This window comes from Centruroides vittatus, unplaced genomic scaffold, assembly GCF_030686945.1.
Source record: "Centruroides vittatus isolate TY-2023 unplaced genomic scaffold, ASM3068694v2 contig_970, whole genome shotgun sequence".
Taxonomy (NCBI): Eukaryota; Metazoa; Arthropoda; class Arachnida; order Scorpiones; family Buthidae; genus Centruroides; species Centruroides vittatus.
In genome coordinates this window covers 41,270-55,455 of record NW_027122643.1, presented here as the reverse complement: position 1 = coordinate 55,455, position 14,186 = coordinate 41,270, and the positions used below count along the sequence as shown (strand labels likewise).

Here is a 14,186-nt window from a genome sequence, read left to right as displayed (position 1 = left end):
AATAACATGGAACGTTTGACGATTTTGCATATCGTTCTTGCTCAGGGGCACGCTACTCTTCTCTGTGTCGTTCCAATTTTAGGATTTATAGTACCGAAGTTGTATCAATTGATTATTCATAATTCCAATTTTATTTCAGGTAGCGAACCAATCGAGAGTACTTTGACGATACACGCTATCCTTTTTTACCTTTTGATCTTCGACCCTGTGTAATGCAATTAGTAGATAAATGGCAGTTCGGCTCAGCTCTCAACGAGATGACCAACATCCCGAAAATCGTCAACCTTAAAAAATAGCGCAATACATGACATTCCGTCCATTTTCTTAGTTTGTGAAATCTGAAGATTAAAATTTCAAAAGAAAACTAAATGCGAAGGTTTTGTTGAAATGTATTAATTAGGAACAGAGTTATTAAATTGGGAAATAACAATTCTCCAACAAGATTTTTCTTTATCGTTTCAAATTACTTTGGATAATTTATTCGCATTATTCCTCTAATTGTCAGAAGCATCCAAAAATATGTTTTGAATTTATTGTTTTTTCGGGATATATCAGTTGTTTCATTTTTATTTTGAAATCATTTTTCGGCGTTAAAAACATTAATTCATTAATTGTCGATGTTCGTTTATACCAGCAAATGAATCATGGAAAGTAAAAAGCTAAGATGCATTAAAAGATTATACCGGTATCAACCAGAATTTTGTATATGCATAATGTAAATAAATGTATAATACACAAGTAACTTATCATTTTAAGTACAATATTATGTTATTATTGAAAAAGTGAAGAGACATTTTGTGTATCTTATTTGAAAAATAAACAATATTGTTTAAGCCCTTAATGTGTTCATTTTAAATGACATAACATTCTCGGTGAAAAATGGAATGCATTCAATGAAACTATATAAAATCTGTAAATGTAGATCAATAGAGAAATTGTTGGATTATTTAATTTTAATTGTAACTGTAATTTTAAAATTCCAGATCTGTAGAGACCAAGTATGGAAAGCTTAGGAGTCGAAGGCTCCGATTAATTACATACGAACTTCTGGTTTTTACCGGAAGTCATGTTATTTTAATTCAAAAATTTCTCAAGAACAGTTAGATAGACGATCGGCACGACTCTCTTGTTAACAGGAAAAGTATAATGAGTAGGAGCAAGACACTACTAAAATCAAGAGCATTGTGCATCAAGATCTAAAAAATTGGAGCCTGCTATTGTGACATCGTCACAATAATAATTGCTCGTTATTTTTATTTTTTTTATACCTGATAAAATCAAAATTATTTTGTTATAAAGTTTGCATTCTTTAAACTTGTTTATTTAAAATTGTACATACCCTAACTTACGGTAATACACAACCACAGCAAGAAAAAAGCAATATTTATAAATAATACAAGTTTATATTCAATTATCAAAAACATTTAACCAAATTTATATTATTTCGACCTCGGAAAAGCAAAAGAGCAGAAATTGCTTACCAGCTACTTGATATCTTCACCACTACAGGTGCTCCAAGTGTGCTTCAATCAGATAATGGGAGAGAATTTGCGAACCAAGTTATAAATGGACTAAAGAACATATGGCCTGAACTGAATTTGGTACAAGGAAAACCGGTTATGTTTGGCTGCAAAGCAAATATGGGGCTGAGTACCTCAAATCTGTCCAGAGAGGTTGTCAATAAGTTACTTACAGATGAAAACCTTAAGAACGTCGAACAAAAAAATCGAGGATGCTATAATGCAGGGGGTGCCTCCGGAAATGAAGCTACTGCCGTGGCGGTGAAACCATCGGAAAGTCTAGACCGATTGTTTGACAATAACAACGTAAAAAGATTCTGTGTAATGCGTGAAAAATAGTGTAGTTCAGCCCATTTCTGTGGATTCTGATGCAAAGATGTCCGTGCAATTTGTGAAATAAGTAATGAAGCTTACGAAGGGTACGGAGAGATAACTACTTGCATGCTATAAAGTGGCGTGGGGTGACATTTGATGATAGGGAAGCTATGCCGGCCCTGGGTAGAATCATTGGATGTGTTATACGATATTTTGGTGCGTAGCATCCACCAGCTAAACCGCGAGAGGTTGGTGCTCTGTAAAGCGCATGCGCGAATGTGTATAATCTGGCTTCTTTGCACGATTCAGATATTTTGGCCGTGGAAGCCGTCCCGTATTCGACAATACAGAGCTTCCATTGATAATATGCATATACAAATTTATATTCGAATATATAATAGTAATCTTATCACCTTTTTTCACATGTATAGAAATTTGTAATAAGATACATAATGCGGTTATAACAAAATACAGTAAACACTGCTTAGGCGACCACTTGCATTCGACGGGCACCTGTCAAAACGGGCAAAAATTTTTGGCACGGAATAGTTTATGCATAGAGTCTTCGTATAAGTTACCCGTATTAAACGGCCACTTGTGTAACGCGACCGCGGGCATCGATTTTTGGTCCGAAACAACGTACAAGAGCTGTAATAAGCGACCACCTCCGCGAATATATCTGGTCTAAACTCTTGTTCGAACCCACCTCGGGCACTTCTTCCACCCTTGAAATTAGGTGTGCAGGTGTTAATGAATTAGTCTAGCAACAAAGGAAATTCATTTGTTTGTTCGAAATTGTTCGAAAAACGAAAGAAATGCGAAGTGCTGCCATGTAAAAGTTATCAGAGAAAGTGAAAATGGTTTATCCTAACGGCAATTAGCAGCGAAGTTTAATTGTGGAAAAACGCAATTTATTTTACCGTAGAACTACAGTATTTTCCTTAGGGCTATAAAATATTGTACAGGATACAATTAATCGGCTGATCTCATCGTTTGATAAAATTTATTTTTTTTTTTTGGAAGCTCAAATACAGTACATGTGCGATAAATAGTTTCTGTATCAACCTACCTGATTTCTACGATACTTTTAAAAAAAATAATATCCAAGTAATTTTCGCACGCAAAATATTCAAAAAACAATAAACGCATTAACGCAAAAATCAGTTTTACAGGCAACCTTCCTTTTTCGATTCCACAATTGTCATTGATGTAATGAAATCCGTATTATAAGAAGACATAATAAAATCGTTTTATTAATTGATGATTTTTTATTGTACTTAAGAAAATATTAAATACTTTTAAAAATACAGCATTTTTAAAGTTAAAATAAGATTAAACTAACGAAAACCAAAACCAAAGTGGTGGAGAGATACACGCGCTTCTATATTGATGACGTAATACACGTAACTGAGGAGCGAACGAAAAGAACCAAGTTAAATTTAATTAATTTAATGCACACTTTCTTTTTTCCAATTTAATTAATTGGAAAAAAGAAAGTGTGCATTATAATCGAGAAAACACGAATACTGTATTAATCTTTAAAATTCTGGTATTAAATCTGTCTTATATTATAAAATCACGACGATTTCTGTTAATCGAGTTATCAGATAAGAATATCAATATAGCTTTATCATTAAAAAAATTCGCTTATTTTTGCTCACCTCGAGTTTTGCTTAGTAGATATGGCTTCTAGCCATATCTGTGCGCAAAATACGTGCGAAAATACAGTATTACAGCGCACCACCTGTATTGGACGACCACCTGTCTATAAGGCCACTTTTTGAAGGAACCGTGGGTGGTCGCCATAGACAGGTTTTACTGTATTATTTTTAAGTAATTCAAAGTACGTTAAAATATGAGAATAATCGCATAATATGTATTTTATATTTTAGAAAATACAAGTGAAGCGGTGCTTCCACTGCTATATTATAATAAACAAGGAAACAGGAAGAAGAGGTCAACAGCTCATACTAGTTTGCAAGCTGAAGGTGCGATGATACTTAAAAAATCCCTCATGTTCAGAAGTCTAGTTACCGTGTCAGTTTTATGTGTTTTGTATATACTTGGCCCACTTTCCGTCGAATCTTAGCCGCAGCGATCCTGGTGAGCAAAATTCTGCTCTGCTCTCCAACTATGTTATCTAGTATGTTAGACTAGTTACTAGTTCGTTCCGTCCGGAATGACTTGACGTCATTTTTTCGGCTCTTTCATTGTAAAACTGAAGAGTTGACGTCAAACTGTCGTTAAATATACACTTTTTGGACAAAACGAACGTAGCTGTTATTAATTAGAAGAAAAATTTAAATTAATATTATAGATCGATGAGATTTTTAAGCTGTATTTGTTGTTTGAAATAAGAAGGCTCAACAATGAATTTCGTTTGTTATAAGTCTTTTATTGTGAACAATAGATGTTTCAATAATCAGTAGTAGTAGTATTATCAGTTTTTAAAGATCACGAGCAGTATTATCCAACTACACAACAAGTCTCAAGACCCAAGAGTAAATAATAACATGGAACGTTTGACGATTTTGCATATCGTTCTTGCCCGGGGATACGCTACTCTTCTCTGCGTCGTTCCAATTTTAGGATTTATAGTACCGAAGTTGTATCAATTGATTATTCATAATTCCAATTTTATTTCAGGTAGCGAACCAATCGAGAGTACTTTGACGATACACGCCATCCTGTTTTACCTTTTGATCGTCGACCCTGTGTAATGCAAGTAGTGGATAAATGGCAGTTCGGCTCAGCTCTCAACGAGATGACCCACATTCGGAAAATCGTCAACCTTAAAAAATAGCGCAATACATGACATTCCGTCCATTTTCTTAGTTTGTGAAATCTGAAGATTAAAATTTCAAAAGAAAACTAAATGCGAAGGTTTTGTTGAAATGTATTAATTAGGAACAGAGTTATTAAATTGGGAAATAACAATTCTCCAACAAGATTTTTCTTTATCGTTTCAAATTACTTTGGATAATTTATTCGCATTATTCCTCTAATTGTCATTACCGTTTTTATCCATTTTTTAATATGAATTTCAAGTCTTTTAGTGCATTCATCAGTTTTTTGTTTTTATATTATACTAAATTTGTCGGGAAGAAATATTTGGACTCTTTTTATTTATTATTCGGTATTGACACCATTATGAGTTTATTTCAATACTGAATCCTAAATAATTTCAGTTGATAGCTGAATATTGATAGGCTATGCTTAATTCAAATTCGTGTAACTTTTCAGTTGGAACGAATGCGAGCTTACCAATTGCATTTACTTTTCTCAATGTTTCCGTTTAAACAGGTTGAAAGATTTTAATATTTTATTTCAAAAATTCATTTACCATCTTCCAATATACATCGTTAATCACATTTGAAACATAGAACTTTTATGTATTGGCAATGATCTATATCGGAAACTGTCGCGATTGCAGTTCTTACCGATTGTGTCTAGTCATTGCGGTGTTTCTGGACAAACAAAAAACCCACGGAGAAGGGTGAGACCTTGACGATGGTTCCGTAGCTCCTAATGGAATTCATTTCCTGTAACTAACTTCACCCGGCAGAAGCATCCGAAAATATGTTAATGTACAAATTCGTTTTTTATTCCATATTGATATTTTATAGTTAGTATTCTGTTCACGGTACGTACGGTATTAATTAATATAACGGAGTAACAATAAATAAGAATATGAATTACACAACTTGCTTGGATAGGATCATTAACAACGTAATCGTTATCAATAATTCTATGTAGATTAATTAAGAAAATTAATTCTTTACTTTCCCGGCTGTTCAGTACGAATAACGAGGGAGAGTATTGGAATCGAGTCAAATTTGACCCTCCGAGTTTTTTGAAAATTTGAGGGGCATTGATGCTGTTAAATTTTCGTAGCTAAAAGTCGACATAGTGAAGAGATGGAGGAGAATCATGTGTCATATTTCGAGAAGAGTCAGACTTAATTAAGATTTACATGTTATTAACATTTACATTATTATTATTATTATAAAATTCATCTCTATCCTGAAAATTAAACTTTTTGCCTTTTATAATAATAATATAAAAAGTGTTTATAATAAAAATCTCTGAACAGATGGCGTCACACGCAAATTTTATTTATTATAATTAATAATATAAAAGTCATTTTTTAAAATAAAATCTTATAACAGCCGAAAAAGTTACGTAATTAGTTAATGGATTTTTAACATTTTTTAACATTTTGTAATTTGCCATCCTAGCACATTATACGACTATAGCATTGAATGTTGAATGTAACCCCGACAATTTACAAAACTCCTGCAAGAGACCGGCACTTGACCTTTCACTCCCGGATCGCCACGTGTTGTTTTCAGTTTATCAATACCAGAATTCTTTGCGCAAGCGGCTTTACTTTTATCTTCACGTGTCCTTTCCATATTTTCCCATCTCGGTCCTCATAGTGTCTCCCTCGGTCATGTGATCATCCGTGCCTCTCGTTTTAGAACGTTTAATACCGATCATTCTACAAAATTCGATCCTAAGAAACTAACAATTTTGTCACAATATTAAGTTATTTTCGTTCTTGTAATTATTCTCTCTTTCTTTCCAGTTAAATCCATCGTTTTGTTTAGTTTTAGTTATAACGTCAATCACTCCATCAATGCAACCAGCTAGAAATTGAAAATTTGTTTGTTTTAAGTTATGGCAAAGCAACACTTAAGCGATCTGCATATGGGAATGCCTTCCGGGCAGGTCTTTTAAGGGAAACTGGCCCCTATTTAGGCGTTACAGACGTGAAGAAAACCCGAAAAACTCCACGTGGCCAGCCAGTCCGAGCGAGGCGCGAACCCACGACAGAACTCCCAGTGTTTAGGAAACGAAGACCGCTCGGCCACTGGTGAACCAAGAAAATTGAAAGCAAATATTGATATATTCGAGTTTTGCACATTCTGAAGTACACTAAACAGTCGTAGCCTTTTTGGCTGGATATCAAATGAATGGAACAGTTTTCACAGGAACCTACCCGATCTTCATTTTCAGACTGTCGCATGAAGCAAATTCCATGGGACATCTATTGGCCGCCAAGAAAAATTCCAAGGCATGGAATATTTTTTGCTGCCGCTGAGACTTAACTCTTTTCATGGCCAATAAACTATGCATCCGAGTCAGAACATGAGCGCCCGCAGAAAGGGGCGAACGAGGTATTCACTCTCCGAGATCCAGTAAAAAATTCCATGAATGATAATTGTAAAAGTGATTGAGACTTACACTCTGGACCATGGGACGCTTTGATGCAACACTGTATTTTTTTTAAAAATTTTATTATTTAATAATATAATATAATTTGTAACCACGTTTTATCTTAATGTATTAAGATCTTTAAAATGTAAGAGGCAGAGGCCTTTCTCGACCTTACAGAGATTCTGGTTCAATGAAGTATAAAATATTTATTTCCCATGTTTCTAATTTTGGTCACTAGATGGCGGAACCATATCTAAAATTTCCAATGCATTATATTTTCTATTTGGCATTGTTTTGTTAAACGGAATGGCTGCATGTTTTGTGACCGCTCCTTAAACAATTATTCCCATCAAAACGGACACGAAACGTATAAACATGACAAACTTCAAATTAAAATCATGATCCAACGACGAGGAACAACGCCTTAACTTCTGTCATTTGATAGTTTGACTTTATAAAAACTAAATTTTAAGACATTTATTACTTGTAGTTACTAATTTTTATATTAATATTTTAAAAACTTTAAATAAAAATATTAAATAAATGATAAAATTAAACCTTTTACTTTAATCATTTCTTTATAGGACACCAATTCGATTGAAGCGGATACGGAATAAAATCAATATTTATCCTTTAATTGTCAAATTAAAATTGTAGTATATGTGCTATTATTGATTGAATGCAATTTAATTATATTTCCTATACAGTAAATATTTTTAAGCTTATTATCTAGAAGAATGCCCTTAAAATTTTAGCAAGAGCTTTATATTTTAATACTTTTATTACATACTTTTTGAACTTTGTTACACTTTTATATTGCGTATTTTAAGTAATTATAAAAGCGTTAAAACTTCTGTATTATTTCATTACACGAATTAAAAATTGCCTCCCAAAGATTTGCTCTTGGTTAAAACATTGCTATAATTACTAATATATCGTTTTGATCCGAAATTTTAAAGGGCAAATATCAAATATTCTTTTAAAAGGATTGCTAAAAATTATTAAGTCGAATATGTTTTATAAATATAAGTTAATAACGCACAACTTACAGGATGAAGGCTATTAAAAACATAATGAACTGTACAGTACAGGAATTTTTGTCCATTAAACAGAGGGCCTACTGTATATATAATTTGTTTTAATTTTAATTTTAAACTATTCTTGTAAAAAAAACGATGTGTTCTTAATTGTCTTCGTTTTTAATATAGTTTTATTGTTATTTTAATTGGTAATGTGCATCTAGATTCTCTTCAAGATTTCGTCTTTGTACAAGTTAAATAAATAAAATATATATGCCAATAAAAACTTGATTTATGTGTATTTACGTATGACAATGCGTGTATATGTTATTAAAAAAATACGCTGGAAAGATTTTTCGGTCAGTAACAATGTAGTCAACGCGTATGAATATTGACGAATCATTATTACTCATAATCTTTTCTTCCAGGATATAAAATGAGGTTATAACTGATTTCGGTAAAGGCTTTGTTATCATTGATTGCCTCGGGGGCAAGAGTAACAACAATGGGATCACATCGCTAGTTTAATCAATAATTTTCTACTATTTAGTTTAATCATTAATTTTCTACTATTTAAATTGAATAAAAATGTTATTTTTACCCGTAATTAATTAATAAAAATTTTATTTCGATTAACCGTTCTATAAATCATTTTTAAAAATCTAAATTTCTCTGTTTCTGTCTGTGACTGCGACTCGATAATTCTTTTTAATGGATAGAATGAAATATATTTAAGTTCACGTCTGTCTAACTTTTGAAATTGTCCCTTTGTAAACTATTATATACGAAATTTGATTTATTGATTTAATCAGAGAGGGGGGAAAATAGTTTTTATAGTTGAAAAGGAGATCAGCTTGACGTCTTTTAATAAATCTCCTGAGCTGCATTCAAAGCAACACAATAGATAAAATGAAATCTGTATAATTCTAGTCTACGAAATTATTCATCTGGATAGCTAGAAGCCATAAAAATGAAAAAGAGTGTGTTTTAAATACGAATCAAATTTCACATAATTAAAATTGTTAGAGAATAAATGCGCATCAGTCAAATGAATAAAATCATACAATGATTTACGACATGAATTTAAAACATAATAATAATATTTTATATGTAAATTAATTAACTAGAATTAATTTTGTTTAAAAAATATAATTTATTTTAATTATTAATTTAATAACGAATTTTCTAAGAAATAGCTCGGTGAAAAATGACATTCGTGAACGAAAGAAACATTTGTTCCGCGAAACCGTGAAAAACTGTTAAAATGAATTCATTTAACTAAATTGTAATTGAGATATAAAACTTATTATTTTAATTCTGGCATTAATAAAGCCGTAAACATTTAATTTCCATGAAACTATAGCCATATTCAGATATGTCTATAGTTGCCTACCACACAGTTCCGGTAACAAAAGTAATGAATGTAAGTTATGTTGTGGGCGAGAACAAGTACACAACTTTCCAATCATTCACAAGGGAGGAATCACGTCAACTCTTCATTAACTTTCCAAGCACGTAATCATTCGAAGAGTCGATTTACAATACGAAACATAAAACGATGATAGGCGTAATCATTAATGTAAATAATAAAATCAATTTGAAATACAGTCAATAAGCTGGATGTTTTGCGTATATAAATAGGCTCGTTATCCATTGCATAAAATACTTCTAAGTGCTCAATCAATTTAAAATTATCCCTTACGTAATATTATATTTCACAATGTAAAGTGTTGACATACCAATGATGAATTGGCTCTATTATCTTCTATCTACTTCTGAATATTCTTACAATATGTCATGACCTATTTCATTATCACTTACTCTGACGCCTTAACAAGAGAGGGAAAAGATAACTTCAATTTTTTTCCAATCTATCTTTAAGATTTATAGAAAAACTCTCATTTTTACAGATCATTAACCAAGAACTTAGACAGGAGTTTAACGCGCTTAGACATGGTTTTACTATTAAAGGTGATGCAAGACATAAAGTTTGAATAGTAAATAGCACATTTGTATTTATTTTGAAAATGTGAATATTTAAGAATCATAATGAAAAGGGACGATCGAGTAACTCTCTTCTAACTGAATCCTTATCAGTTCTTCGTTCAGCAGCGTGCTCACCTCTCATCCTACACACGTCTTACTAATGATGATTGATGAATCCTCACACTAATCCATAGTTCCGTATTTGTTATGTCATTCTGTACCGTCTCATCGTTGTTCCCACAATTTTCCTGATTTAATTCTCCTTTTTTAGGGTGCGCATTTTATTCTCGTCCTAAATATATACAAACGTCTAGGCAGAAAATTTGCCACCTGTTTACTTCGAGAATGTAAAATTGCTGCGGGTATTCGCTTACATTATTAATTTTAATGCATTTTATTATAAAAATAAAAATAAAAATAAATTCAATCGGAAAACTAATTATATTATTCTTAAATTTAAAATAACAAATGATTTATGTTTATTATAAATTAACGTTTTGGATAAAGATCGGGGAAAAAAAAAATAATAGAAATTAGGTCATTCGCTTTAAAAAGAACGTATTCGACTTTAATCTAAATTATTACTACTTGAAAATATAACAAATTAAAGATACAACCTTGGATAATAAAAAATAGATGTTTGCCTAAAGCGTGGAGAAAGCTGAGGAATGTTATAATGAGACATCTTGTTTTTATTTGGAAATATTTGACATCTAAGGACAATACAATGCATCCACTTAGATTTACTGTCTATTCAGAATTTAAATGAAAAGAATCATATCACTACCGCTTCTACACTTGACTAAAGGAAAATTTTATATACTATATCCATTTCCTTCCATCGACTATAAATTATATACTTAGATCTAATGCCATTTATGCTTTTTATGTTTTAATATGGAAAATCATAAGCAATAATTTTGTATATATTTATTCATAAATATTCAAAATATATATATTTTAGTTATAATAATGAAATGAAATGCGCTATATTATTCAATGTAGTCTACTGTATATTGTGTTTGTTTATACCGTCGAACCTCCGTAACGCCATCTCCGATCAAAGGCCGTTTTTTATATTACCGTCAGTAGCCGTTATTCGGAGGTTTTTATAATATCCGTCCGAACAGACAATATTAGAAGCGAAATTAGGCGAGTTTGTCGTATTGTGCTTCACACAGAGCCGTCGAGAGGGAAGCGGGCAGTTTTCCCTGAACCAGTGAAAACTTGGGAGTCGTAGTGGTTCCTACACTTATAAATTAATGTTATTTTTACTAATAAAGAAACATTCTATGTTTTCTATTTGTTCAAAAAAGAAAAAAAATTCGCTAAAGGGCAAAAGGAACTCTCTGGATTCGCAGTCCCCAAATAAACTCTCGACGGCCACGGCTGCATATGTTGTTTTTCACTCTCTTTAAAACTGAAAACGACCTTTCTCGCTAGCGTTACTTGAGGGGAGTGTAAGGTAAATGCCCAGCAAGCGAGATGAACAAGTTCGGGAACGTGGATTCTAATTCTCAGCCTTTGAAGAGCTTTTACAATTCGACAAGATTAAAAATTACCCTTTTCCTAAAAAAAAAGCAAACTCCGGAAATTGCAAAAAGTTCATCTCGAAACTCCTGTTCCGAGTCATTTTTGTAAATCGTTTTACAAAAATCTCATCAAACGAAGAGGTTAGAACACGGGTAATTTTGAGGAATGTAAAATGATGAGAATATTAATTCCAGTTTCTACGATAGACCAGCTGACGTGCCGAGGTATTAAAAATCTAAAATATACAGTATGGCAGACATTTTACATTTTATTTATCATTTAAAAAATAAAAATAAAAAATTAGTGATTTTTGTATATTTTCATAAAGCAGTATTAGTTCTTTTTTTACATCTTGTCGGGTAATTTTATACTCAATTTTTAAAAATAATTTTTATTCAACTTTATTTTAAATAAATATAAAAAGTTTTAAAAATACTGGATAATATATTTATAAGCCGAATTATACTGTAATAATACCTTTGGGAATTTATCAAGTTTTAACGTCGCTTACTTACTCAAAAAATAATTTTTGTACATGCAAGAATAGTAATTAAAACATAATTAAACATTAAACTTATACTTTAATCAGTTCTTTATTTAACACGAGGAAAGGAAATGATGTAAAACTCATAATGAACATAATTACCTTTAAATTGATGATATAATAAAGAAAATTAATTTTATTCGGTTACTTTGAAAATTGCTGATTTCACAATGTTTTAAATTAAATACAGTAAACACTGATATTTAATTTTAGAATTGAGGTCATTTTCTAGATAATCATTACGTGGCATATCATTTGATCCTGGAAAATCCCAAATTATTGACGATCATTTATATTAAGTCTCACTTCACTGAGAAATTTTGTATAATTATGCTGTAAAAATCCATATAAAATTTTTATTTATATAAATATTTTTAAAACTTACAATGAAATGGTTGTAATATATAAATTATAAAAAAATATATATATAGTTTATAAGAAATATTTTATAATATTAAACGTAAAATAACCTAAATAATAAATTATTTTTGTAACATCGTCACAACGTCACAATAACATCTGTAATTTTTAATCATAATTTTAACTTATTTAATTCAAAATATATGCTCTCCACCTCAAATTAGTAGTGTCTTGCCCCTGTACATCATACTTTTCCTTTAACAATAGAGTCGTGCCGGTCATCTATGTAACACCTTCCACGGAAAAATTTTGAATTGAAATAACGTGAATTCGGGATTTCATTAGAAATTCGTATAAAGTTATCGGGACCTTCTGCCCCTAAGGTTTCCATATCTGTATCATTTTTCACCTATATAACTCTGTTCTAGAGATTAAGGAAAGACAGACGTACAGACGGACGAGAGTGGAAATTTATAGGTTTATAATTCTTTCAAATCGCAGCCCAATAATGAAAAATATTTTACATTAAAATCTATTCATTTAATTTTATTCTTATAATGGATTAATTATCCTAAAAATTGAATAAATAAAAATTTTGCATCCTTAGACTTTGTTTTGCTGTTGTAAATTATTTATTTTTATAATAAAATTAAATCAATGAAGTTTAATGTAAAATATTTTATAAGTGATTTTTTAAACTTGTATATTCATTAACAAAAGTTTTATTTCTAAATTTTCAAACATTGTCATTTTATTAAATTTTATATTAATTCAAAGGTAAAAATTTCTCATTTGAATCATTTTAAGATTTATATTTCTATGCAAATGACAATATTTTATTTATATTTACTAATTGAAGTGTTAATTAATCAGTGCAAACTTTACAGAAATTAGAAATAAATTAATAATATTAGAAAGATTGAAGCTTCTTCCATCTGTCTTCTTCTGATCTTTTAATATATGAATAAGATCTAGATTACTTTCTGCATGGTGTAATGACCTTATTCTTCTTGTCAACGTTAATTTATTGCTGCACTTAAATCCTTTGCTCGTCTGTTTTTCTTTGATCCGAATGGTCACGCTAATTGAATATCAAATGGGTCATTTATCTATAGTGGCCCTCTTCTCTACTTTTGATTTACTATTGAGTCTACACGTCTGAGCCATTTACACCTTTGTAAATGAGTTCCTGTGTCATGAATTCTACAAAAGAATATCAAAAATGATTTAAATTCAAAATTATTACTGTAAATTTTCACAAATCTGATTATATATATCTAATTTTATTAACCTTTTACTTACAATTTAAAAATTTGAAAGTCATACTTTGTATTGATTAATAATAATAAAACAAATGTAATTCATGCAATAACGATAAAAATCATATCACTATAATCATTACAAATGTAATTTTTAGATACTTAATTTTCAAGTATTAATTATGATTTGCACAATTTTAATATGTATATATACAGATATGAATCTAAATATGATATTATAACACTAGCATGGTATAGTCTAACTATGTTACCTCTAATCATGTCTAAGGTATGGTTATAATTATTCATTTAAATATTTATATATACTTAATTATTAATTTAGAGATTTAAATTAGGCATTTTTTTACTTAAACATAATAAAATTAATTAGCTTACTATCAATATATCATCACAGTTATTGATAATTAAC

At 30.6% G+C, this 14,186-nt stretch overlaps 2 non-coding genes across 2 annotated transcripts; both read right to left on the bottom strand.

Moving 5' to 3' along the window:
• Positions 1 to 105, bottom strand: LOC136985506 (U6 spliceosomal RNA). Its single transcript, XR_010882349.1, has one exon. It is a non-coding gene; the product is annotated as a U6 spliceosomal RNA (small nuclear RNA).
• A 4,237-nt stretch (positions 106 to 4,342) lies between these two features.
• Positions 4,343 to 4,447, bottom strand: LOC136985508 (U6 spliceosomal RNA). The gene has a single exon (XR_010882351.1). It is a non-coding gene; the product is annotated as a U6 spliceosomal RNA (small nuclear RNA).
• Between the last annotated feature and the right edge of the window lie 9,739 nt (positions 4,448 to 14,186).